Source organism: Megalobrama amblycephala, linkage group LG6 (assembly GCF_018812025.1).
Source record: "Megalobrama amblycephala isolate DHTTF-2021 linkage group LG6, ASM1881202v1, whole genome shotgun sequence".
Taxonomy (NCBI): Eukaryota; Metazoa; Chordata; class Actinopteri; order Cypriniformes; family Xenocyprididae; genus Megalobrama; species Megalobrama amblycephala.
Genome location: NC_063049.1, coordinates 20,460,651 through 20,485,913, shown reverse-complemented (window position 1 = coordinate 20,485,913; position 25,263 = coordinate 20,460,651). Strand labels below are relative to the sequence as shown.

The following is a 25,263-nucleotide window of genomic DNA, read 5'->3' as shown; positions in this document are numbered from 1 at the left end:
GGGCGCGGACTTCTGATCGATAGCTAAACCTTGATTAATTGGACGCAATAGGAGGGGAGGAAGGATCAGAAACGGTCCGATGGCTTTATGCTAGATGCAAAACAACAGAGCACCTGGGGTCTCCTGCGCACCTGCTGCTTCTTGAACCGACCACGTACAAATTCTCTTATGTGTACACAATGCTCACCACCCAAAAAAACTCAATTACAATGCTTCCCGTAAGTCACTGTCATGACAACACAAGAAGGGAGGGGGGAAACAGCATTGCGCTGAGCGTACGTGCAGAAAACAAACCTTTTGAGAAGCCGTGTATTTAGAGAACACAAAACCATGATGACTGATAAGGGCCCTAGCCAACAGGATTGCCCTCATTTCCATGAGCAGAGCCAGCAGGGCTGAATTCTGCTGTCGGCTGATCGCAATCTCCGCCGCAGCTGGCCCGCACTCACCCCGACTGTATCCAATGAATTAATCCTCTCTCTCTTACCCGCAATGTCATGCAAATCGCCAGGCCAGTGTCTGAGTTACCGAGAGGGAAAAATCATAATGCCACTCGTTTAACAGGCTTGGTGAAGTCATGGATCTGGACTATTGTATTCACAGCGTTCAGACAAGTGAGCTGGGAGGGGAAAAAGCCCCCTGGTAGCATCATCGCCATATCCACGTCCCATCGGAGTCCAGAGAGAGAATTGCCGCTGTATGTCCCTGAGGGAGGCTTTTGTCTGCTCCTCTACAGGAGCGAAGCATGAAACGGCTGCACCGGTTTCTATCACACTGCACACACACCAGCAAATGGTAGCGCAAGCTAGGATGAATGTGTCCTCTGCGTAGCCGTGGATGCCTGACACTGCAGGACACCTCATTATACCGAGCAATCCTTAATCTAAAACAGGGCTGCTCGACCTGAGACCGAGGCGAAAAACGGTCCCTCAGTGGCTAGGATAGAAAAAAAAAAGAGCTTCAGTTTGGCGTGCCTCTCTTCAAGACAAAACACAGAGCTCCACCGGGGGCCATAAAGGACCGCTGATGGTTCGGAGATGCCTCCCAATTACAGAGTTAAAGATGGAGGATCCCATCTCTGTTGACGGTAATGAGCACATGAGGGCTGAGGCAGATGGATAATGCGCACATCCTCTTCCTCTGTAACACACTCCGTCTCTGAGCTTGAGCATTTGTATTGCGCAGTTACGAGAGAGTGTCAGGGGGTGTAATATCACGTTTGTGCCCATTGTATTTTAGGCCCTGTCTTTGTTTTTGAGTCAGCGAGCCAGGTCATTAGGCGCGACAGTTTCCTGTAATTTGGGCAAGAAGCCGTGCGCCCACCCCGCGACACGGGTAAAAAGGAACAAGAGCGGCCTACAGCACTACCTTCAGATCCAATCACAGACAGCAAAGGAAAACACTGTAGCATTTTGGCTGGCTCAAGAGCAATGCCTCAGGCCAAAGTGGCTCAGAGTTTGTGTGCTGAAGAAGAACAGCAGGATGCTAAACCTTATAGCAGGGCACTGAGGCAAAATCTCTGTTTATTGGCAGAGCTTGCTAAGGGGCTTTCTCAAGTGTCTCCTTAAAAATCAAAGGAGATTTTTGTTCTCAAAAGTGGCCCACATTTCCACTGACTTGAGAGTCAAACAATGATGTATCTGATCTTACTGTGTCACAGAATAACAGGTCCACAAACAATCTTGACACACCGCAATCTTTGTTTAAAGCTCATTTGCGTAGTTTAGAAGGTATATAATAGAATTCTAGGATTTGAAATAAAAAAAGCTGCAAGTTACTTGAAAAGGAACAATTTTACATCAGTCTTGCTTTGGCAGATCTCTTCTGCATTGATGAATTTGATGGTTTGAGGTAGAGGTTTGCGTGGGATGGCTTTCCAAACCCGCTAGAATCCGTCATGCCTGAAACATTAGCCGCTTTTCCACCGTCGGGCCCAAAGGTTCTAAGAACAGTAAGGAACGGTTCCAGTTGCATTTCCACTTGAGCCTGGTATGGCACGGCATGATTACAGACCATTCTTGGCCCAGAATTCTCAGCACAGTTGGCTACCGTGCTGGTAGAATCCGTGAAGCGACGTCACAACTCAGGATTGGTCACTTGTCTGTTGCCTGGCTACCAGTTTCTCTATAACTGGCTAAGTGCGTAGCTATCCGAGAGACGCAAACACAAATTAATAATAAAATTAAAAGAAATACATGATTATCTTCCATAATGGCTGCTTTTTACATCCAATATCACCTGTAAACTCTTGCGTCACTAAGGCAACCACTGACGCATTTGTATTTCATTCCAAAGAGTGGCCGTTATAAGCCCCACTGTGGAAAATGAAACCATATCTATACCGACTGGGCCGGATCAGCACTGAATGGAACGGTTAAGCAAAGAGAACAGTTTGGCCCAACAATGGAAAAGCTGTTTTTTACATTTCCATAAAAGCCAGAAAGAAGTAGTCAGTCTCTGTCTGGTTAGATTCTGTCGTGTTCTGGAGTCACTGCCCAGAGTTCTTCAACCCTGCTCCTGGAGACCCAATGTCCTGCAAAGTTTAGCATCAACCCTAATCAAAAACACCAGAAACAGCTAATCAAGGTTCAAAATGACTTGAAAATTGCAGGTATGTTGGAGCAAGTTGGAACTAAATTTAACAGGATAGTAGGTCTCCAGAAACAGGGTTGAAGACCTATGTCATAGATGTATATGGAACACTAAACTGGAAACACTTGCCATTGGAAACAAAAGCCATGTTTACAAGCTCCAGGACAAATGCTGGATTTAAAAATTGTGAAGTTCACAGTTAAAAAAAACTTTAAAAGACATTTAAGTATTATGTTTAAGGCACTTAAGTTTAATTTTAAAAAGATGTGTTCACATATTTACCCATGGGATACAGGAAAAGTACCATTTTCTGAGCTTGGCCAACCCTTTGGATTCCCAAGTGATTTCATTTGATTAGTTGTCTATCCTCTCACATCTTTAATGGTAGATCAGGTGACAAAGGAATATCTGCGGCATATGCAGATAAACATGAAAGTACAGATAGTCTGTCATAGCATGTCAGCCTGTTATTGTAGAGAGTAGAGACAAAACAAAACTGTGACTGGACACTTCATATGTCAGTCATACGACCTCTTCCTGACTAAATAGGTGTTCTTGAGCCAATTGGAGTGGCTATAGATCCCAGGCCTTATATCATCAGGCAAAGGTCTAGATACATGAGACTAGAGAAGATCTGACTAGGGACACAGAGTCAACTAATACCTTTGAACAATTAAACTGGCTTTGATGTAACAGTCAAAAATGTAAATTAACAGGTTTAAATACATAACAGACAAACTTCTAGCTAATTAAATCTCCATGAATTAGAATTGTAATGATTTCTAATTTAATCAAATTGAATTTTAATTGAAAGCTACAATAAGTTATTAATGATATATAAAATAGTTATAAATAAAATATAATGTTTGTAAATAAAACTTTTATTTTAGATGAAATGCAGTACCGGCACTTCTCTATTTTTACCTTTAGCGTACCACCAGTTTTCCTTGAGTACCGGCACTCCCGACATGTTGCACGTACGGAAGCCCGCTGCACCCTCCTTTCTTCAGGAACTCGTTTTGAACCGAGCATCGGGAGTACCAGCACTTTTATTTTTCCACTTTAAGCACTGGGTGTCAACTAAAGGCACATCACATTATGCCACACTGGCTATGTGTAGGGTAGACAGACAACATTGTTGATTATAATGGGAGCAATTTAGTTTAGAAAGACTTTGTTGAGGATTCTGGTTCATCAGCTTCAACATCAGCTTAGATACTGTCTGATGGAAATGACGTTACAGCTGATCAATAGTCATAAGGACACATTAGAGAGTCTGGAAAATTAAAATGATGTCCCAAGTGACTTTTTTTCTCATAAATAGGTCTGACGGCACAATCTGAATTTCTTTCATTCTTGTACAGTACAGCTGGGATGAGAGAATTTTTGTCAAAGTGTTTTCCTCATGTCATGATTAATTCAGCTTTCACCAACTGGCTCCGTTCCATCTGGAGAGGCAAGACAGGCATCTTCGAATCTTCCAAATGACTCTGCTATTTATTTTTGGCGAGAAAAAAATTTCTCCACCTCTAGGTGGCAGGGTGCTCTGCTCTCTGTTGGGAGAGAACAGCAGAAGGGAGGAGGGTGAGGACAGGGGGATTGTGGGATTGTTTTTGGGGGCAGTGGAGGCAGTCTGTACCAGCCTGACTCTACCCTGCTACTGTTTGTGCACCGGCTCAAGGTTAAGGCTGCTGCTCAGAGGCCTGTCAGCATTTTCCCCAGATAACACTCAACTCTGCCTTACTGGGGACCTTCGGCCTGTGTTAGTTCCACCTCCCGGCCTTCATTTTAAAGGGAAAGTGCAGTCAAAAAAAGCTGGTGCTACTTCGAAACAACTGTAACTGACTCTTTTGCTGGGACTGGGAAAAATGAAACTGGGCTTTTCTATAAAGAATACATCAGAGTAAAGGACTGTATGAACCTAAGCCGAGTACAAATCGTGATTAATTTATCACATCTCCGTTGAGGCCAAAAGCTGAGTCTGTGCCTGCCAAAGAGCCGGAGGGCCTGTGGCCATTTCCTTTCGAGTAGATTATCTGAAAGCCTGGCAGAGGCCCCATCTCCTGCCAATGTCTCTATGAACAAGGAAGCTGTCAGGCTGGCTCTCAGATACAGGAAGGCAGAGGGGGAGTGCTGGCACTGGAGGGGGCACCAGCAGAAACCTCATTCCAGCTTGGCCTAGGAGAACTTAGGGGCCAAATGAAAGGAAGGAGGATGGTTCAACAATTCCGGGGCCATCTGGCAAGGCAGAACCACTCAAGACCACCAGGCAGTTAGATTAAGTGGCATATTGAAGTAATATAAAATGTCCTTATATAAACTAATATAATAGTAATAGTAATATAAAATGTCCCTATAAACTATCCACCTTATATCCACCTTATTTTTCAACCTGGAAGTAAGGTGCAAGATTTCCGATTTATTAGGGAAATAACAAGAAGAATATCAAAGTAGAGTAAACTGTAAAACTATTAGCGCTACAAACTAGCGTGTTTATAATTAAGACAATACATTAAAATATTATGTTAAGAAATACCAGTTTGCAATAATCAAGCAGGATAACGAGCTGTTTTGTACAGAAAAAAATAACTGGAATGACATCGGTCCGGAAGCCAGACGCATTAAAATTACAAATGGCTGTGTCCAATCTTATCTGAAAAATAAGGTGGATAGTAAAGGAAAGGAAGGCTGTGTGAACATTTACCATAGATCTGGGAATAGAAGTTTAAGTGTGGCATTTGTAGTAAGAACAAAGTAACGCAAATTTGAAACTAAGAATTCTTCTACGGGTTTCCTGAATACCCTCATCTGCCATTGGTCAGTCAAACAAACTCGCACCATTGGTCAAGACAATGTTTCTGTTCCGGTCTGCTCAGGATGGTGAAAAAAAAAGTTTTGAAAAGTGTTACAATGCCACAGAACCACTGTGAACACTTCAAGGAAATAAAATGGATTTAGGAATGCACAATATAGTGTTAATCATATCAATATTAGAGATGTTAAAGGGGTCATATGATGTGTTTTAATGTTTTCCTTTTCCTTTTGTGTGTATTGTACAACTGTATCTGTTTGTGCATGTATAAGATCTACAAAGTTACATACTCAGTGTCTCCCACAAAAGGGATTTACTCTATCTAACAGCGAATACTATTACAGATCTGCCTAAAACGCCTCGATTGAAGTCCAGATATTACTTCTCGGAATGTCTAGGTCACAATGTGTCATATTAGCATAATGACCGCCTAATGGCATATACACAAAGAAAGAAGACGAGGCTCCAGTGTACTGTAATGTCCTGGAGACACTGTTTGGCCATCCGAAAATGGATGAGATTAGGAATCAGTGGTTAATATTTATTTATAACGCTGTTCCTGAGCAGTACAACTCAAATGTTTGCTTATGAACAGCGCATTTTATGGAGGACAGCTTCCTGAACCAGGGAGAATACAATGCCGGGTATACAAACCTAATTAAATTAGAAATATACATTTCGGTATGTTTTTTTTAACTGTATTTTATGTTGTCACTTCAGGACATAAAGTTGTAACAGTGAAGAAGACAAACTGAACCATTATAACATTGTATCTGAAAGGCCGTAAACACGGAAGCACTGCACTGTTTTTTACTACATCAACAGCGTAGGAGACTGACAGGGAAGAGAAGAGATTGTTGAATAAAGTCATTATTTTTATTTTGTTTTTGCGCACAAAAATTATTCTCGTCACTTCATAAAATTGAGTTTGAACCACTGCAGTCACATGGACTATTTAACCATGTCTTTAGTACCTTTCTGGGCCTTGACAGTGGTAATTAAATTGCTGTCTATTTCAGTCAGAGAGCTCTCAGATTTCATCCAAAACATCTTAATTTGTGTTTCAAAGGTATAACAGGTTTGGAACGACATGAGGGTGAATAATTAATGACAGAATTTTCATTAATTAATTATCGATATTGGATGTTGAATATATACTCATTTGCTATATTTTTACATTTAGTTTACCTTTGTCGTTATCTAACACTCACTTGAAGTTATTCTTCAAAAATACTAATTATTTAATAACACTGTTAAATGTAGTCTTCTTCAAATCTCAAAATAAATATCCGTTTTCATATTGTAGATTATAATGTTGTGATGCCTTAATTCACCATTTAAAAGGCAGATTTTGTTTTTTGTGTTTTATTTTAAATGTGTGTTAAAAAAAAAAAGTATAGAATTTTAATCAGCCCATTTATCAGCTGCATTCCTACATGATTTACTTGTTTTGTTGTTTTGCCAAATTAAGCTGAGACAGATGAAAGTATTTTAAATTTTAAAAAAAAATTGCACACATTTAGAAACTATAATTGAAGATGTCATGGATATAATAAAACGGAGATTCCCTTACTTCCATAATTTTCATAAGATTTAGAATACACTGACATTAGAGTACTTGATCCAAGCTTGATCCCTGAACCAAGCAGTTGCTCAAACAAGCAATCGAAAAAGTCATTAAATTGCAAAAGCAATTACACAGCCAGAAGTGGGGATGAGGATGAGCTCAAGGCAGTGATCAAACACAGGAGAGGGAAATGCCAAATCCATCTTTTAACAGGCAGGAATTTATTTGGAACTGTGGTTTCATAAGGTAATATCTACCGAGCCTCAGGGACAAGGCCATCGACTCGCTGCAAGGAACAGCGAATCGAAAAATAATACAATTACTGCTCTCCAGCCTTTCTCCCTTTAGCTCAGGACAATTTGTGTTCATCGTGTCTCTGTGTACCCGTTTAATCAAAGTTGAAGTGGAAAAACACAACAGCACACCAAACACGTGTGAGATTCAGCTGCAGGGTCGTAACATGTAAAATCCATGAAAATTTATCTTAAAAAGCTTTTAATGCTAGCGCTATCTGGCTTTATATGCTTTTCAAAACAAAAACAGGCCTCTGGATAGTTAGCAAAACACAGACAGAGCGTATTTTATTGAGCTGAACAGACACTGTGGAGCTTGCAGTGCTGCTCAGTTTATTAATAATAATCAGAGTCTCATCCACCCTGTCCAGAACATTTACCTTATCTATCCACCTCTGCAGGAAACCAGCTCTCCATCCCTGGACTCTAACACTAACGTCTGCTTTATATCATGATCATCTCTATAAGATTAGCTGAATTAATATGAAAGCAGAATGGATGTAGATGGATACAAGATACCAAGGTGGTTGCAGTGCTGAGTTTCAAAATAGGGCTAATTACTATTCTGATCATCAAATAATCTGTTGATCATTTCTTTGACGAATTTAATATCTTACCCAATGCTATCTTTCAAGCAAATGTGCAAGCAAACTGAAAACTATGTAAAGCATTCTATCTCTTGAGAGCAAAAGATAAAAATATGTTGTTGCGGCAACATAGCGCATGTAAAACTTTATGCTAATGACCATCTTTGAAGTGTTTAATATGAAGCATTTTGGACAAGTTGCATTGTACACTTTTTTTTCTACTGCGGCTCACTTTGTGCCCTCTGGCTTTTTTTTTTTTTTTTTTTTTTTTGCAAATGCAGTTTTTCCCTCCCTCACAGAAACAGGTTTTTACTGCAATGTGACAATGCAGTAAGACAAAATTACAAAAAAAATGAAACTAAAAATAAAAACGAATACAAAATATTAAAAAAACTATACTAGTATATGAATAAAACGAAAAGAACTAAAAATAACTGCGTCAAACAAGAAAACCGAGACTCGAACCAAAATGCAATTAGCTTCTGCATGCAGGCATTTGTTGGCAGTTTTTCAAACATGATATTAGTGTGCAGTGGCTGTTTGGGGCCCTTTGGGAGTCTTGTTGCCATTCCTCAGGAGTTTACAGAGACAGTCTCCATCTCAAGACTTTGACTTCCAGGAAACGGTGCTAGCGCCGTGCATTACAGTACAGCTAAGCAGCTTCATCTGCCTGTGGCTCTATGAATACAGATAGAGAATGAGAGACGTTTCCCCTGCAATCCACTTCCTCAGGACAAATCTGACCCGAATAATGAAGTCGCCACAGTCTCATGTTAGAGAGTTTTGTTGCCATTTGCCCTGCAGAGAGTCGCTTGCAGAGGAACACAGGGATGTTTACACAAGAGTGGCCCACAAGTCGGTCATTAATCATCTGAGCAACAAAATTCTTCCGTCCAAACGGCCCCTGCAATACAGCAAAGCAAGCCCAAGAATACAAAACCACCCCCCGAGGAACTGTAACAATGCAAATGACTTTTTCTCTGCAACGAAATGGACGTGATTCCGCAATTAAGTTTGTTTTGTGTAAACCAGCTATAAACTGCAGTTACCGTGGATAACTCTTTTGTAAATGGACAGATGTCACTTTAAGGGATGGTTGGCATAGTCTAATAGGAGCCATTAGTATATTTTGTGTGTGAGAAGAGATTACATGGCACACAGCAGAGCACTCTGACCTGAAACCCACCAAAAACAACACTCAACCTAATAAACAATCGTGACCTCTGACCAGATCCTACTGCCTAGTGTCCTGACAGCTGGCGGGAGATGCGTACCATGCCGTGTGTGTGTATATGTGTGTGTATCTATGTCCAGACTTTGGGGGGGCTAAGGGGGGAACAGCTAAGTCTGTCTGGACCCTTCCCCCCCTCCTTTTTTCTAATGCACCCGGCTCTCCCTTAACGCCAGGGGGTCCTAAAGCTGCTTTGGCCAATGTAACCCCAATGTCTTTCTCTGTCTGTCCGGGTAAATCCAGACTAAAAAAAATATAAATAAATCAGCTCTGAGGGTCTGATTGAGTGCAAGGTGAGGTCAGGGCAGCAGGTGGCTATGGAGAAAAGTAAAGCCTAAAAATACAAACGGAAAACAGACATTATATAACAGATATTTCAGATTGTTCTGACTCTGAGTTCTAATTTGCTGAGCCACAAACAAAGCAGTTGTAAAATGCCAATAAATACAGACCTATTAATGTGCCAAGATGCTACGTTGCCTGGCAACAATGTTACTTAGTGGAAGAATGTGTCCTGTCTATGAATATACCTTTTAAACATAATCACAAAAATTAATGTGACCCCAGTGTCTGTCTATTTTTCTGGGTAAATTCAGACAAAAACTTTAAAAAAACAAAAAAAAAACAAAAAAATAAGGCTGCTCTGAGGGTCTGAATGGATGCAAGGCGAGGTCAGGGCAGCAGGTGGCTACAGAGAAAAGTAAAGGCCAAAAATACAAACGGAAAAACAGACATTATATAACAGATACTTAGTAGAAGAATGTGTCCTGTCTAAGAACATACCTTTTAAAAGGACACCCACCTATTATGCCCCTTTTCACAAGATGTATTATAAGTCTCTGGTGTTCCCAGAATGTGTCTGTGAAGTTTCAGCTCAAAATACCCCACAGATAATTTATTATAGTTTGTCAAATTTGCCCCTATTTGGGTGCGAGTAAAAACATGCCGTTTTTGTGTTTGTCCCTTTAAATGCAAATGAGCTGCTGCTCCCCGGCCCCTTTCTAGAAGAGGGCGGAGATTTACCAGCTCGCGCTTTGGTTGATCAACACTAACAAGGCAGGAGAATCTCACGCAGCCAAAATGAGGATTGTCAGTAACGGTGTTCAGCCTTACATTGTTCAAACTGGAGTCGAACACTGATGGAGAGACTCAGGAAAATGTTACAACTTTTTAGAATGCAACTGGACATTTCTGAATGGTTAGTGGATAAATGTGCTGGCCTTTACAAATAAAAATAGCGCTTTTAATGTCTTGTCTTTACAGAAAACGTACACTGCTCTTTACAAACGTATGGTTATAAAGTATATAAACTAGACTTAAAATAAACGCCAGACATCTGGTCTCTAAGACAACAATAGCTTTAGCCGCATTTGTTGTGGAACTGGCTAACAGGCACATCGACTTAAATGGCTCAAAAATAAAAAAATAAACAGTGTGACACTTACTACTTCTGGAGGATCATGAACATTTGGTACAGATCCATCCTTGAGTACCGACTTTTAAGCAAATCCTGCCTTGTATTGCCCCTGGTTCACAAAGCAGTCTGGAGTGAAATGATTTGCGCAGATATAAACAGATTTAGGTATATTTTGTAGCGCATTATCTTCAAAAATAAAACTAATCCAATGCGTCCTCAGTGACTCAGATGTTGGGAGAAATTGAAGAGTCTTATGTTCAGTCTTGCATCCAAAAACAGAACACTGGGATTGCTCATGAGACATTGTTGATGCTACAGCTGCTCGAGCGCGGAGAAAATGTTGGACGGTGTACAACTCACTGAGGACGGAGACTATTGTAATGCAAGGCTGTCAGTCAGCGGCCGTGGGCGGGGCCTTAGCAGTGTGACATCACACTGCTCAGAGAATCAAAACGCCGTGTGTAATGAGACTGCTTTAGTTTAATAGGGATTAAAAAAAAAAAAAAAAGTGGGTGGATTTTTATCATTGTAGGGTGGTTGTGTTCACACACTGCCAACTCACATTTATGTACAAACAGCATGTAAAGTGGATTTTGCATAATTTTTAAACAGGCTTCCCAACACATTCTCCAGCAAAAACAAAGGGAAAAAAAAATAAAATGGAAAAAATAAAATAAAAATCACACCGCCCACATACTCTGGTCTGGAATAACCACAAAAACAGACAAGCAGAGAGATACCAGCAGTCAGATGTTCCAGTGCTGTTATTTAAATATCATACCACCCAACAAATTAATGTGATGTAATTTTTTAATGCTAAAATTATTTTAATGCTAATATTTAATGCACACCAAAAGCGCACATAAGCTACCTCTGAGTCTCAAGCAGCTTGAGTACCAAAATGACTGACTTACTGCGCTTAAACGGTCAAACACACACAAAATAATGTCAAAATGCCTGTCTTGGTGAGTGTCCAGTTAAACAGTCAGTTTTGGAATCGAATTAGTTGAGAAAGAGAACGCATGATGTGTAACAGTATACTGGATCCGTGCATTAACTCTTAAAGTGACAGAAGTCTATCCTGCTGCTGTCTGTCATGTTAATCAAAGAGCAAAAGACAAAGAAAATCATTCTCTGCTCTTAACTGAATAGCTTTAACTGTAAGTATTAATCTGTATTTAATTTTTACAATGAAGACTATCCAGTGTTATTTTACATTTAATTACTTTAATTTCTGTAGTATTTCTTACCTGAATATACTGTATACTTGCCTGAAAAACTTAAGCCATGTTTATTTCATCTCTTTATTCTATTGCATTTATTTGTGATGTGGTTTGAAATTAGTTTATTTGTTATTATTTTATTAGTTTTTTAATATTTTTTTATGAAAATAAAATTTTCCATTGAAGAAAAGTAGATTTTTGTTTATATATGCTGTCAATTATAGTTCTTTGAAAGAAAATCGGGAAAAAAAATATATATATATATATATATATATATATATATATATATATATATATATATATATATATATATATATATATATATATATATATATATATATATATATATATATACAGACATATTACACACACACACACATATAAATAAAAATCGGACATTAGAATCAGCCAAGAAAACTGCAATCAGTGCACCTCTAGACCTCTAGACTGACTGTGTTACATGAATACTCACCAAGAAGGTCATTTTGACAATTTTGTGTGTATTTAGCCACATAATCAGTGGAAAAGAACTGAAATTGGGATTATGCGCTGTCTGAGAGGTGGCTTTCTGAGTGCACGAGTAGTTCACTTATTGCATTTAATAATGTTACACATATGTAGCCTACTGTAACAGTCATGTGTCCAGTCTACTCTTTACTGTCTGCATCAACCTAAAACTTGGACTTTTTGTAATCTTTTAGCTTATTAAAATCATGCAGTTATCGCAAGCCATTGCAAATGCATATTGCAAAATGTACGTTTGCGATATTTCGTTAATTTCGATATATCATGCAGCCCTAATTTGAATTATGGCATTTGGTACAGCATCACATTATGGTTGTTTGCCAGTGACAGACAACATCATTTTTGTGTTTCCTGTCATGGAGGGGGTGAAGAATAAATGCACTTGTCTAAAGCGCGCTGTCCCATCATTCAGCACATCACCCAGGCAACAGACATCACGTCGCTGAGTCTGCTTCTAGGTAGCAGCAGATATCGGTCAAAGCCATGCAGACAAACATGCATGCCATAAACATACACAAGATCACCTATACAACCTTGCTGTGAATGAGGCGAATGAAAGCCGCAAGAGGAAGTCAGGCATTATCTTATGGCAAAGCAGACAAAGAACTGGAAAACAAAGTAAAGTAAGCTGTGGTCGAGAGCTGCCGCAGTGCACGCCTTTTCCTCATGGTTTGCCTAGGAACTAGACCTGTTCCTGCTTTCCTGTTGAACAATGCCACTCTAAAACTTGAAAAAACTCGTCAAACAAGACACCTTTAATTGGTGTGACAACTGTAAAACACAAGGAATGCCTCATGTGGCTGTCTTTCTCAGTCGGCTGAATGGATTGGTTGGCAGCAGTCCAAGAAGTTCATGTGAGCATATGAATCAACAGAAGCAGACACGATTAAATTGATGACATCACTCAGAGAAAGAAGAAACACTTCCTCCATCGTCTCACCTGTCGAACCACCTGCGGAGAGCCACCAGAGGCACAGACACACCCTACTATGCCTCAGTCTCACTCTTAGCACTACAAACAAATCTCTCTCTGACAGTCAGACTCCTACAATGACAAGCCCTTACACGCTCCACCTGCAGCAAGTCATTTTGTAACAAGGGCCTTTTTTTCTTTGGCTAGACGACAGTAGTAGTCATGAATACAAGACATTTCCGGATGGGGCAAGAAATAACAGTAGGATTAATGATGTGTCCACAATAAAGAAACTCTAACCACATGTACCAAGTTCATAGAAATGTACTGTATTATTCGCATGTTTCTCTTAAGCTCAACAAGGTTGCATTTATTTAATAAAAATACAGTAAAAACAAAAAAAAATATTGTGAAATATTTTTACAATTTAAAAAATATTTTCTATTTTAATATATTTTAAAATGTAATTTATTGCTGTGATGGCAAAGCTGAATTTTCAGCATCATTACTCCAATTTTCAGTGTGTCATGATTCTTCAGAAATCATTCTAATATGCTGATTTTTTCCCCCAGAACTACCCTTTGCCTTCTCATAAGTTGTCTGATATTTTAAGATAAAAACAGATATATAGCTTATACTTAGTACTAATAAAATAATACTTACAATTTCTTTCTATTAATTAGCCTAAGTTTACTTCATGACGATGATGATATATATACAGTACAGTCCAAAAGTTTGGAACCACTAAGATTTTTAATGTTTTTAAAAGAAGTTTCGTCTGCTCACCAAGGCAACATTTATTTAATTAAAAATACAGTAAAAAACAGTAATATTGGAAATATTATTACAATTTAAAATAACTGTTTTCTATTTGAATATATTTCACAAAGTAATTTATTCCTGTGATGGCAAAGCTGAATTTTCAGCATCATTACTCCAGTCTTCAGTGTCACATGATCCTTCAGAAATCATTCTAATATGCTGATCTGCTGCTCAAGAAACATTTAATGTGTACAATTGTACAAAATATGTGTACAATATTTTTTTTCAGGATTATTTGATGAATAGATAGTTCAAAAGAACAGTGTTTATCTGAAATCTAATCTTTTGTAACATTATAAATGTCTTTACTGCCACTTTTGATTGATTTAATGCATCCTTGCTGAATAAAAGTATTCATTTCTTTAATTTCTTTTCAAAAATATAAAAATAAAAATTCTTACTGACCCCAAACTTTTGAACGGTAGCGTATAATGCTACAGAAGCTTTGTATTTCAGATAAATGCTGTTCTTTTGAACTTTCTATTCATCAAGGAATCCTGAAAAAAAAAAAAAAGTACACAACTGTTTTCAACATTGAAAATAATCATAAATGTTTCTTGAGCAGCAAATCAGCATATTAGAATGATTTCTGAAGGATCATGTGACACTGAAGACTGGAGTAACGATGCTGAAAATTCAGCTTTGCATCACAGGAATAAATTACTTTGTCAAATATATTTAAATAGTACACAGTTATTTTAAATTGTAATAATATTTCACAATATTACTGTTTTTTCTGTATTTTTTATTAAATAAATGTAGCCTTGGTGAGCAGACGAAACTTCTTTTAAAAACATTAAAAATCTTAGTGGTTCCAAACTTTTGGACTGTACTGTGTATGTGTGTATATATATATATATATATATACACACACACACACACACACACACACACACACACAGATGCATACATGCATAGAATTTGCAATGTATTTTTGAAAAAAAATAGACTGGACAAAAAATTATGCATCACATCCAGCTAATAGCTATTACTAACTATCATTTTCATACTCTCATGCTTTTCACAACATAGAGGGAGATCAATAAATATATATATTACAGGATATGAGACACCACTGAGCTTCATTAAGGAAGGAAGGTCTTAATAAGGAAAGCTTCATCAGAGGGGAGGAAGCAAATTAATGATTATAAAGCATGCTGATGGTGATGAGCAGAAAGAGCAGCCTGAAACTTAATTTACTTTCACCCTGCATCATACAGGCAATGTTCTAATTAAAAATGATGATCTGAGAATAAAAAAAGACATGTTCGGACATGAGGTTTTGTGTAAAGCTAAACTCAGCCTCCATGTGAGCCGCAGTCAGTTCGGCTGGATATGGACAGGGTTCGAAACTGATGCTAAGGGTAGACATGGAGGAAAGCACCTGCTCTGCTAGTCGGTCACACTCCAATGCCTGGACACGGCTCACTTTCCCTCCATTCTTCCATACGTTCATCCATCTGCTCAACAGAACCTGGACCTCACAGCTGATTGCATTATTGGAAGGAACACATCAACACTGGAGCAACCAGAAGTCAAAGCAATGAATCCGGATTGCTGTATGCTTTATTTAGTAGTGCTTAATAATATTAGTTATGACAACAAAACCAAGGTTTTCAATGCCAAAAATTTCAACATACCAAGACTTATGTCAGTTTTCAACTCGGAAGCTTTTATATTGATGAAGCCATGATGTATCATAATTTACACGCAACCAGGACAACAGAGACACGACCAATATGGCCGATGCCGTCAAAAGGGCCAGTGAAGACAATGTAACAAAAGATTTCTATTTTAAATAAATGCTGCTCTTCTGAACTTTGAAGAATCCTGAAAAAAGTATCATGGTTTTCACAAAAATATTAAACAAAACTGCTTTCAACATTTATAATAATAATAATAATAATAATAATAATAAAGAAATGTTTCTTGAGCACCAAATCATCATATTAGAATGATTTCTGAGGGATCATGTGACACTGAGGACTGGAGTAATGATGCTGAAAATTCAGCTTTACCATCACAGGAATAAATTACATTTTAAATGTATTAAAATAGAAAACAGTTATTTTAAATTGAAATAATATTTCACAATATTGCTGTTTTTACTCTTTAATTAAAAATGCCTTGGTGAACATAAGAGACTTCTTTAAAAAAACTTTACAAAAACCAACTCCAAACATCTGAACGCAGTGTATATCAATAATAAATAGTCTTCATTTGAAAGGCCTTGGAGTCAAAAAAGTAACTAATAAACAACAACGTTTGTCTTTGAACATGTTTTATAATGCAATACAATACTGTAATATGCCATTTGTATTGATAAAACTTCTCTAATACTACAGTCAATTCTGAATTTTGAAAGTTTTCTGTCTGGAGTTTACAGAAGCAGCATGACAGCAAATCGTTGTCTCAAGGCCTCTAGCTCGGCTCAATAAAACAATGCTTGGTTGGAAAGTAGAAGGTCAGCTAAGCTCTTGTTGGACAGACACTATTTATAGTCCAATCTGAATGACGCCAAGCCAAAACCCACGTAGAGCCTCCAAAATCACGTCCGCTAGAATAAAGCTACTCTCTTAGCCTGCTATTTACACATCTGAGGCTGAGGTGCACATTCACATGCAAAGCATCACCTTTTCCCTTCCTTTGAGGGGCTTGGAGAGGGAGAGAAAGGGTCCCAGCAGGGGCAACAGCCCTAGATTCGGACCCATCCCAAAGCTCTTAGCTCCTCAATGAATGCTGAATGAGCTCACAGCGGCTATTTGTGTTCAAGACGATGAAAGCCAGGAGAACTGCTGATCCACCGGACGGTCAAGACGTACACGTCCCAATCTGAAGTTTCAGTTTGCGCATTTACGAGACAGAATCACGATGACACATGACATCGGGTTACAATGAAAGCAGACGAGCTTCACCGCAAGATAAAATTATGACGTTGTGATTTATTGGCAGGCAGTAATGTAACAAGGAGTACCCTTTTATCACATATTACAGTGGAGACGATCAGCCTCTGGGCTCTTCTATGAATAGAAAGTACGCATGATAACAGCAGAGAATGCAGTGCATTAGGGCAGTAAAGGTAAAGATCCAGACGCCAGTCCGTCAATGACTCACGCTCAAGAGGGTTTACTCAGACCTTCCTGAAAGCGTACAGACTATGAATGGCCTAACAACCAAATAGTTGATTAGGGAGTAAAAAAATGAGTAAATAGAGAGACACAGCTGCCTTTTGCGTGCTGATCATCTGTAGCTTCTATAACTGTATAGACTACCAGCATGCAAAAAAATAGAGCATTTCCTATAATAATGGTTATTGGGAGTGTCCCACTGACAACTATTACAAACTTGGGTCATATTTTAGATTAGGGTCCAATTCTCTATTAACTAAGTATTAACTACGACTTTTGCCTCAGTAAATGCCTAATTACTGCTTATTAGTTAGTTAGATAGTTGTTAAGTTTAAGTATTAGGTATGATTAAGGGACGTAGAATATTGTCATGCAGAAGAAGGCATTAAAGGTCCCGTTTTTCGTGGTTTTTTTGAAGCTTTGATTGTGTTTATAGTGTGCAATATAACATGTGTTCATGTTTCGCGTGTAAAAAAACAGTATTTTTCACATAATTTACTTATCTGTATACCGCTGTTTCCACTGTCATAAAAACGGGCTGATGACTTCCTTGTTCTATGAAGTCCCTCCTTCAGAAATATGTAACGAGTTCTGATTGTGCCAGCGGTTCCTGTGTTGTGATTCGACAGCAGTTTAGCGAACCTTGACCGGAAAAGTCACGCTTCTTACCATAACGTGGAGATGCACGCGCTCAGTGTTATTGTAAACATGTCTTTAATTTTACCCTATCAATTTGAGCCGGAATCAGACCCGGTGATTGGACTGCGGGATGAAAATAACAGCGTTTCGACGACATGGCGACAAACACACTCTACAAACGCAACTCTTGTGTATTCCTGTGGGCGGAGGTTAGTCAAAAAACTGTTTTAGTGACGTCATTAAAGAAGGAAGTAGAGGGATGTAGTCCAAACTGGCCGTTCGATGAGGGCGACTTCTATTAAATATTTCGCTTGGCATTGAACTTTGAGCTTTAACATTTTACAGATTTTATTTATACTCTAACAACAACATTACACACTAACTAAAGTTTGAAACATGGGATCACGAAAAACGGGACCTTTAAAGGGTTAGTTCATCCCAAAATGAAAATTCTGTCATTATTTACTCACCCTCATGTTGTTCCAAACCTGTAAGACTCTCGTTCATCTTTGGAACACAAATGAAGATCTTTTTGATTAAATCTGAGAGCTTTCTGTCCCTCCATTGACTGCCTTTGCAAGCATCAAAGTAGTTGTTGCAAAGGCAGTCAATGGAGGGACAGACATTTCTAAGATTTCATCAAAAAGATCTTCATTTGTGTTTTGAAGATGAACGAAAGTCATACGAGTTTGGAACAACATGAGGCAGAGTAATTAATGACAGAATTTTTAGGGCCCTATTATTTCCGCGATCACGGAATCGCAGACGGAATCGTGGAATCCATTCATAAAAACGGAATTTACTATATAACATGGAATGTCACGGAATTTGTCAAATTTTTGATGAATGAATTAAAAGCAGGTCAGTACACTTAAATTAAATCGCGATATAGACTAGTGTGTGTGAATATTAAAGAAAAGACTATTTAAACATGAAACCTGCACGCCTGTGTGACTCTTACCTCACACATAATTGCGCGGGCGCACGCACGCTGAAGCACATGTGACGCTCGCGGTGTTTTCGTCCTCTGTCGCCTCACTATATGAACGCACAAATTCATCTCCAGAGCTGCTCTGAAAGTCACTTCATTAACATTTAACCGCTTCATTTGAGAAAACTACCGTCATAAACACAGAGAAACTCAAAGCTCTTGGCAACCCGTCAAAATAAAAGTTCGATTTAACTTGACAGAAACATATTACTGTTGTACAGTAGAATTTAGATAAATTAATTTAACAACAAATTATTAAAATATATTTTTAAACAATAATCTGCGTTCTGTTTCTTCCATGTTTTAACAGTAAAGCGCTGTTGTGCAGCACATTGTTTGACAAAAAAGTTTATGATTTCATGATTAAAAGATAAATTAAATGGTATGCAATCATTTGATTGCAGGAAAAATTTAAATACACAACAGAACTTCTGAAAAAAAATCATAAAAATATATTTTTTAATTAATAAATATTGTTGTTTTTAAGAATTCAATTAATTAGACATGCTTTTTGATTATTAAAATGGAATTAAACCATTAAAATGGAATCCAGAAAACAAAATTTGGTAAAAATAAAATTTGAGGGGAAAGAATAAAACGTATAGGGCCCTAAAAAAATGTAATTTTTTTGTTAAACTTATTAAATTGTTGGTAAATTGGACAAGATTCATTATTTCAATTAATTAGACATGCTTTTTGATTACTAAAATTTAATTTAACCATTAAAATGGAGTCAAAAAATAAACAAAACAGAAAAAAACGGAATCCAGAAAAATTAAAACGGAAAAAACGGAATTTGGGAAAAAATAAAACGGATTTCATAGGGCCCTAAATTTTCATTTTGGGGTGAACTAACCCTTTAATATATGCTTTCTTAGTATTAATAAACAGCCAATATCCTAGTAATATGCAAGCTAATAAGCAACTAGTTAATAGTAAGAATTTGACCTAAAATGTTACCAAAACTTGAGCATGAAATATAATTTACATAAGGAGGGAAATCTAATCACATATACATACATTAATTAGTGAGTTTCTATTCACATATTCGTTGGCAAATTTTGAAGCATAAAATGCTGTCAAAATGCATAAATATGGGCTACCTTGAGGTGAATACATTTTTAATTGAATAAGACGAAATGCACGTAAACTAGAATGGTAATACATTGAATAAATGACCAGATGCGCATCCAAAAAGTATTTTTGGTAACCCTTTAGTATAGGGAACACATATAAACTATTAACTACGACTTTTGCCTCAAACTCCAAATTTTAATGCTTATTAATAGTTAGTAAGGTAGTTGTTAAGTTTAGTATTGGGTAGGATTAAGAATGTAGAATAAGGTCTTGTAGAATAAGGCATTAATATGTGCTTAATAAGTACTAATAAAAAGCCAATATTCTAGTAATATGCATGCTAATAAGCAACTAGTTAATAGACCCCAAAATAAAGTTAACGTATTGTTTTTTACTTAATCATTATTTAACCAGTATAATAAAAACTCTTAAAATCTCTTTTGCAAGAGAGTCCCAACCAAGACGAGCAGCAGCAAAAATTACACATAAAAACATCCAGATAATTTGCATATGCAATAACCATGAGCATATCTCTTTGTTTCCATTTTCCATTTTTGTTTGCATATATCAATCTTTGTTTCCAAAACTCAATGCACCAATAGCATCTCAAATATTGCGTTCTGGTCATTCTGATATGTCTGAGGCCAAGCCTGCCATCAAAATGATTGGCTACTTGTCTGACACGACTTGTAACTTCCAGACATAAGGCATCTGTCGTTGATCATTTAAAAAAAACATGAAGGTCGTAAGGTTTGCACATGCCCAATTTTATTATTCGTCTGGTCACGCAGACAATTTCCAAGCAACTAAGCATTAGTCCACTGATTCATAAGTAAACACTTTAACTGGCTTAAATACAAACATCCTGTGCCAAAAATGAAAAGCAAAAAAATAAAAAGGCCACAGGAGAGACCAAGAGTCTTTTCAGAGAGACAGAGTTTAATACGCAGCTGCATTAGACCCAGTAGCACAAGCCCACCTTTTGCTTTTACGGTGTGAAATGTGAGCTCACGGCAAGCGCCTGCTCCTCCTGATTGACGACGCTGAATCTGATTACATGCCAGTACCTCACCCACAAACACACTGGGCTCCTTTTTACACCCTGCCCCTTTTAATATCCACATAAACACACTCTCAGACACCTGGTGTTTGTCTGCCTTTCAATGGGGAAGACGTGGGCTTAATCTTGCTGATTCATATTTCAAGTGTCAATGAGATGAGGAAGTAGAAAATGTCAAAGGGAAAAAGTCGAAACCAAAATAAGCTTAGCCGTGTCCTTTAAAGCACAACGGCACAATACAGCGCCTCATCCTGGAGAGGATTAGAGCCAATAGTGCCCACCAATATATGGAGCTCAACAATAAAACAAGAAAAAAAAGTTATTTTTCTCTCTCTGTCCTCCTTTGCGCTAATTCCCCACCTCTTTCCCTTCCTCCCTTTAAGTTCCCAAGGAGTACTGCACGGACTCACGTCTGAGTGGCTGGCAGACATCCAGACTTCAGTAATGCACTAATGAGTATTTGGAGACTCCCCTCAGCATTGCCGACGCCATTTGGGACATGAAAAAGGACAAAAAGAAGAGGGGGAGAGGAGGGGAAAAAAAAAAAAAGGGAGAGAAGAAAACATTGGCTGGCCTGCTGGCCTGACAGATAGAAACTACAGTGACTTACTGTCACGCAGTCCACTGACGCTTATTTACAACACTGACAGACACGTACGTTTAATGTTTGCGATGTTACATTAGCAGCTTGACATATGCCACCGCTAAAACACACTAAACAAACACACGCCACACAAAAGAACAAAGACGTGGTGATCGGCGCCAGAACAGCAAACATAAACCGCAGACGGGGACGACGTAGACCGTGACACACTACACTGAGAGCTTCAAAAATAAACAAAAACCTCATAAACACACTTGAAAAACCCAAAAGCAGCGAAGCGGACCAATGCAATTACGGCCCGGCTTATCAACAGAGCTGGAGAAGAGGATCAAAACACAAGGAATAAACAAGTAATGAAGGAAAACAGAATGAATCACACAGCGCATGAGTCATGAGTTTTATTTCTTCCTCGCTTCAACACCTTGTCTCATTTCAGTCGCAGTTCTCTCTGTCTTCCAACTTTTATTATCTTCAGCTAGGGCAAAAAGAGTTTCAACCATTTCCCCTTTGTTTACGTTATACCATAAGGCCAAAACAGCATAACAGACCAAATGGTCATCTTAAATTAGTTTTTTGGCACTATTATTGACAGGGATAACAAACTTATTTTATCTGTATTAGGTAGAAAAAACACATTTATCGTGTTTGTTATATAATTTAAATCCATTTACTAAATAATGTTAGCTGTTTAGTTAGCGTTAGCGCTGCTGTTCTTCGTGTACTTTAAAGGGATAGTTCACCCAAAAATGAAAATTTGATGTTTATCTGCTTACCCCCAGCGCATCCAAGATGTAGGTGACTTTGTTTCTTCAGTAGAACACAAATGATGATTTTTAACTGCAACTGCTGCCGTCTGTCAGTCTTACAATGCGTTTGAATGGGAACTCGAACAATAAGTGTCCAAAACACTTCCATAGACAAAACCAAATTAAACCCTGCAGCTCGTGAAGACACATTGATGTCCTAAGACACGAAACGATCGCTTTGTGCGAGAAACCGAACAGTAGTTATATCATTTTTTACCTCTAATACACCACTATGTCCAACTGCGTTCAGCACTCGTTTAGTGAGGTCTGATCGCGCTCTGACAACGACGGTGATGTCTCGTGCTCATTGAAGTATATGCGCAAGACATTACTGCATAGTTGGACATGGTGTTTTAGAGGTAAAAAATGATATAAATACTGTTCGGTTTCTCGCACAAACCGATTGTTTCGTGTCTTAGGACATCAATGTGTCGTCATGAACCGCAGGGTTTAATTTGGATTTGTCTATGGAAGTGTTTTCGACTCTTATTGTTCGAGTTCCCATTCACTCGCATTATTTGACTGACAGACAGCAACGGTTGGAGTTAAAAATCATCAATTGTGTTCTACTGAAGAAACAAAGACACCTACATCTTGGATGCCCTGAGGGTAAGCAGATAAACATCAAATTTTCATTTTTGGGTGAACTATCCCTTTAAGTACCGATAACACAGATGCTGCACTGCACAAAGAAGCAACTTGGATATCACTGTTCATGATTTTCTCCATCATCAGATTTTTACATTTTGTGTATGCCGTGCCAATGTTAATGCTCATTGTTTTGTCTTTCTGATCTTTTCTGGTTGTTCAGTTGTTAAAGTTACTGATTCTCCTGCTGTTTCCACTGGTAACTAAAACATGATAAGAAGCATGTTTAGCAATTAGCTTGAGGATTTTCTCCAACATTTATTGAAACACTGCAGGCCACATCATTTATTTTAACATGGTGAAAAACATTGAGGGGGCAACCTGTCACAAACCATATATAATTAAAAACACATTTTATAGAAAACTATTATGAGTACAGTCGTCAACTCTGTGAGTGACAGCATTCAGATGACTCTTCACAAACCACAATTTATTTCTAGACTTTTTAAATTATCACCAAACTACTGAATGCTTTTAAATCTAGAAAGGGCAATACAAGAATGACATTACAGCAAAATCAACACCTGAACATTAACCTAACTATAAAAAACAAACTAAAATGAACTTTTAGGACCAACATTTTTCCTATGCATTGCTAAACCTGATCCCTAAACCTCAATCTCTTTCAATGTCTGAAAGTCCCCACCCTTTAGGGAAGAAATCTTCGAACATCACATGAACAAAAAGGGAAACAGGTCTCATCGCATCTGCTTGTGGGTCAAGTGTTAGCAGGGTTGTCAAAAGTACAGACTTTTAAAAATGTGACAAACCAGCATTTCCCCTAGCATTTTGAGCACTGTTGAGCGAATTCTTAAAGGGTTAGTTCACCCAAAAAAGAAAATTCTGTCATTTATTACTCACCCTCATCCCGTTCCACACCCGTAAGACCTTCGTTAATCTTCGGAACAAAAATTAAGATATTTTAGTTGAAATCCGATGGCTCCGTGAGGCCTGCATAGGGATCAATGACATGCCCTCTCTACTAAAAACATATTTAAATCGGTTCATGTGAGTACAGTGGTTCAATATTAATATTATAAAGCGTCGAGAATATTTTTGGTGCGCCAAAAAAATAAAATAAATAACGACTTATATAGTGATGGCCGATTTCAAAACACTGCTTCAGGAAGCTTCGGACTATAATGAATCAGTGTGTCGAATCAGTTGTTCGAAAGCGCCAAAGTCATGTGATTTCAGCCGTTGGCAGTTTGACATGCGATCTGAATCATGATTCGACACTGCTTCATGAAGCTTTCGGAGCACAAATGAATCAGTGTTTTGACCATTGACCATCACTAAATAAGTCGTTATTTTGTTGTTTTTTTGGCGCACCAAAAATATTCTCGTCGCTTTATAATATTAATATTGAACCACTGTACTCACATGAACTGATTTAAATATGTTTTTAGTACATTAATGGATCTTGAGAGAGGAAATGTCATTGCGGGCTATGCAGGCCTCACGGAGCCATTGGATTTCAACTAAAATATTTTAATTTGTGTTCCGAAGATCAACGAAGGTCTTACGGGTGTGGAACGGCATGAGGGTAAGTAATAAATGGCAGAATTTTAATTTTTGGGTGAACTAACCCTTTAAACACCTCTGATTGGCCATAGTGTTCATGTGCTCAACAGATAGGTCTGTGATTGGCTACAATGATCATCCCTTCAAAAACAAGTTGTAAATAGATATCTTTGATGCTCAAAATGCTAGGGGGAAATGCTGGTATCGTCACATTTTTCAGTCCATTCTGACTCAGTACCCTAGTTAGCAGTATGAATGGACAGCGATATCCATGGACTTTTAAAGTTATCAGCTAACCAAGTTTATTGTTGGTGATTTATTCGATTTTAATACCTGAATGTTAGTAGGAAGGCGAAATCTAAAAGTTTTTTTATTTATCAGTCTGTATGCAATGGACATCAGTTAGGCTCATCTTTGGTAGCTCATTTGAAGGCATCTTGCATAAAATAACTCTATTGTCTATTTGTCTATTTAACAAAGCACACACAATAGACCTGAACTGGAAACAATTTGATCTGGTTTTACAGAATTCACAAGTTTGTTGTGCACAAAACCCCCTATTAAAGAACTACAGCTTTTGCAAATTCAAATTCTGGCTTCTATTGGTCAAAACGGAAACTATAAAACTACAATGCTGGAATGAGCCAGCGACTGAGGAAGGTGGTCTGGAGAGGGGGAGGGGTGAGACGCATAGTCTTAAGCCCCTCAGACGCCGCTCTGTTCTGGATGAGGTCTTTGAGCAGTGAAGCTGTGGGCTCAGCAGGAACCGCTGACACAACAGCAGACTCATACACACTCCACCAT

The 25,263-nt window shown here is 38.2% G+C and overlaps 1 protein-coding gene across 2 annotated transcripts in view; it reads right to left on the bottom strand.

Annotated features, from left to right (window-relative positions):
• Window positions 1-25,263, bottom strand: part of bmpr2b (bone morphogenetic protein receptor, type II b (serine/threonine kinase)) — a 95,611-nt gene that overhangs the window by 51,052 nt on the left and 19,296 nt on the right. The window contains exon 1 of one of the 2 annotated variants that reach the window (XM_048193289.1): window positions 18,711-18,853. The exons of the other annotated variant lie outside the window; for it this stretch is intronic. The gene's annotated coding sequence lies outside the window, so the exon portion shown is untranslated. Of the gene's footprint in view, window positions 1-18,710; window positions 18,854-25,263 lie in introns of those variants that run through there. 2 annotated transcript variants of the gene reach the window in all.